At 34.8% G+C, this 3825-nt stretch overlaps 1 long non-coding RNA gene across 1 annotated transcript; it reads left to right on the forward strand.

Moving 5' to 3' along the window:
• The first annotated feature begins 877 nt into the window (after positions 1–877).
• On the forward strand, positions 878–2407 carry LOC147885565 (uncharacterized). Its single transcript, XR_015543503.1, has 4 exons — positions 878–970; positions 1099–1257; positions 1391–1555; positions 2206–2407. It is a non-coding gene; the product is annotated as an uncharacterized LOC147885565 (long non-coding RNA).
• Positions 2408–3825: the final 1418 nt, after the last annotated feature.

A 3825-nucleotide genomic window follows, 5' to 3' on the forward strand; every position in this document is an offset into this window, starting at 1 on the left:
ATTGGTGTGTGCTCTTCCTCTTAAGCGTGAGGAGTCATTGCCATCAAAGGTTTCATCAACAAGCAATGGACTAGCACTAACAGGTAAAATTTGATGTCTAAAAAACTTTCATCAATGTTGTTTTGTGTGAGTAGTGATAATCATGATTGTACAATGCTAGCCACCTATGTATAGTGCTAATGATCCGCATGCATGTTTGTGCGACCCATTGAAGCAGAAGCAGAAGTGGCCACTACATGTAAAGCCATCGGTGCTATCTGTGCAGCTAGCCATGAATGTTCTAGTGATAGTTGTCTCTTATTAGTGTGTGCTCTTCCTCTTAAGCATGAGAAGTCATTGGTATCAAAGCTTGCATCAAGAAGCAATGGAATAGCATTGACAAGTATAGTTAGATCCCATAAAACTTTACCATATAGGTGTTGTTTCTATGAGCAATAGCCATCTATTTACAGTGATAGTATATATGTATAGTATTAATGATCTTCTTGTGTATTTGTGATATTGAAGCAGAATCAACCGCTAGATGCAAAGCCATCGGTGCTATATGTGCATCTAGCCATGAATGTTGTAGTGAAAACTATCTCTTATTAGTGTGTGCTCTTCCTCTTAAGCGTGAGGAGTCATTGGCATCAAAGGTTTCATCAACAAGCGATGGACTAGCACTAACACGCAAAATTTGATATCTAAAAAACTTTCATCAATGTTGTTTTGTGTGAGTAGTGATAATCATGATTGTACAATGCTAGCCATCTATGTATAGTGCTAATGATCCTCATGCATGTTTGTGGCATTGAAGCAGAAGTAAAAGCAAAAGTGGCCACTACATGTAAAGCCATCGGTGCTATTTGTGCAGCTAGCCATGAATGTTGTAGTGACAATTGTCTCTTATTAGTGTGTGCTCTTCCTCTTAAGCATGAGACGTCATTGGTATCAAAGGTTACATCAACAAACAATGGAATAGCATTGACAGGTAAAGTTAGATCGCATAAAACTTTCCCGTATAGGTGTTGTTTCTATGAGCAATAGCCATCTATTTACAGTGATAGTATATATGTATAGTGTTAATGATCTTCATGTGTGTTTATGATATTGAAGCAGAATCAACCGCTACATGCAAAGCCATCGGTGCTATATGTGCATCTAGCCATGAATGTTGCAGTGAAAACTATCTCTTATTAGTGTGTGCTCTTCCTCTTAAGCGTGAGGAGTCATTGGCATCAAAGGTTTCATCAACACACAATGGACTAGCACTGGCAGGTAAAATCTGATGGCTAAAAGATTTCCATCATCAATGTTGTTTGGCGTGAGTAATGATAGTCATGATTGTACTATGATAGCCATCTATGTATAGTGACAATGATCATCGTTCATCTTTGTGGCATTCAAGCAGAAGGAGAAGTGGCCACTACATGTAAAGCCATCGGTGCTATTTGTGCAGCTAGCCATGAATGTTGTAGCGACAATTGTCTCTTATTAGTGTGTGCTCTTCCTCTTAAGCATGAGAAGTCATTGGTATCAAAGGTTGCATCAACAAGTGATGGACTAGCATTGACAGGTAAAGGTAGATCCCATAAAATTTTCCTATATAGGTGATGTTTCTAGGAGCAATAGCCATCTATTTACAATGATAGTATATATGTATATTGTTAATTATCTTCATACATATTCAAACGCTACATGCAAATCCATTGGTACTATTTGTGCGACTAGCCATGAATGTTGTTGTGAAAATTGAATGTCATTAATGTGTGCTCTTCCTCTTAAGAATGATCAATCATTGGCATCAACCATTGCATCATTAAGCAATGGACTAGCACTAACAGGTAAAATTTTATCCCGTAAAAGCATTCCTCATCAGTGTTTTTTTTGTGAGAAGTGATAGTCATCTATGTATAGTGTTTTAATGATCATTATGAATCTTCATGGCATTGAAATAGAATTGACCATGACATGAAAATCCATCGGTGCTATTTGCATGGCTAGCCATGAATGCTATAGTGAAAATTGTCTTTTATTATTGTGTTCTATCCCTCTTAAGCATGATTAACAAGAATGAACTAGCATTGGCTATGGTAAAATTTGATCCCTAAATTTCCTATGTACTCTTCCAATTAAGCATGATGAGTCCTTGACGTCATTAGAGAATTATGATAATTTCCACCAATAAAAGTATTACTCACTTGAGCCCAATTGTCATTGTTACAGAATCAGCCCTTGCATGCAAAGCCATTGGCGCCATTTGTGCAAGCAACCATGAATGTTGTAGTGAGAGCTGCCTTTTACTAGTGTGTGCTCTTCCACTTAAGTATGAGCAGCCCTTAGCATCAAAGAAACCATTAATGACCAACGACCTTGCTACATTCACAGGTATGATGATTTGATTACCTAAAAGCTTTTGGCATCACTAACCTTATTGATTATGATACATATTTGTGGCATTCTTACAGAATCCATTCCTACATGCAAATCCATCGGTGCTATTTGTGCCAATAGTAACGAATGTTGCAGTGAAACTTGCCTTCTATTGGTGTGCACTGGTCCACTAAATTGTAAGCAATCGTTGGTGTCAGATGAAGCATCAACAACTAATGGACTAGCTTTAATTTGAAAGGTATACACAAAAGTGTGTAACGTGTGATTTCATCTCATAATTTTTCTTCTTATAAAATTTATGTAATCTTTAGTAGTGTCCATTAAGGTAATCACCAAGAATTATGTTTCTTTAAAAGGTATCTATATTTGCTAGTTGTTACTAATGATCTTTTTAGAGTGGGAAGGCTTTCTTTATTGTGCACATATTTTTATTCAATTCATTGATATGGGTTTGATTTCTTAAATATTTATTCCAATTCATAACTCTTCACTTACAGTGGATTATATCATGATAATGTGTGCAGAAAGTGCCCCTACATGCAACATTATTGGCAGAGGATTGTTGTTCTACAATTTGTCTATTGCCTATTTGCCTAGTATAGTCATGGATCACATGGTTTCAATTAAATTACCTTATGGCCTTGTAATCCACCTAGCCTATGTGCTCCTTCACAAAGGGTTGGTGGGCATTGTGAGTAGCTAGCTCACAAGCACACTAAAGAAGGTTATCCCTTCTTCTTCTTGTGAAATTATAAATAAAATAAAATACCTTATTATCTTTGTGAAATTATAAATAAAATTAAAAAACGTGATGAATAATGTCAAAAAATATTCTTTCATGAATTTTAAATAACACAAAATAAGAATGCCTTTAATAAATCAGATCATGTGAGGCATTAGACATACCATTTGTAGTTTTTATATGAGTACCAATTTTTTGATTTGAAATTTCACACATGTTTCTATTATAAGGAGTGAGATTAATTGCAAGTTATTCTGGATCCATTTGAATCAAAACCAGAGATACGGTTTCCATGGAATTTAGGATGGAGACTTTGACTAAAAAATGTAATGCATGGATATCAATTTTTTAAAGGCTTCCATACATTTAGGATGGATAGTTGGATTATAAAATTTAACAAATATTCATGCATGGAAATCAATTTACATACTCCTTTGTTTGATGAGATACTTTTAAAAAAACTTCCAAAATGAAATACATATGTTAATCCTTTGAACTATTATATTCGTACTTAATAGCAAAGATCATCTGGACAACCTTCTATACTACATCTATGGACATATAAGATTACTTTCAACTAATGCTAATTTTTATGCAAAATGAACTTTAAGAAAGTAATATGTTCACAATCTTTGACAAGGTAGTATTTAATATTTGCACATTTACAATTACTTCAAGAAATGTGAAGATTGTATTACAAATGTTGAATT

This window comes from Dipteris shenzhenensis, chromosome 25 (assembly GCF_047967505.1).
Source record: "Dipteris shenzhenensis isolate YYH24624 ecotype China chromosome 25, Dip_SZ_1.0, whole genome shotgun sequence".
NCBI lineage: Eukaryota > Viridiplantae > Streptophyta > Polypodiopsida > Gleicheniales > Dipteridaceae > Dipteris > Dipteris shenzhenensis.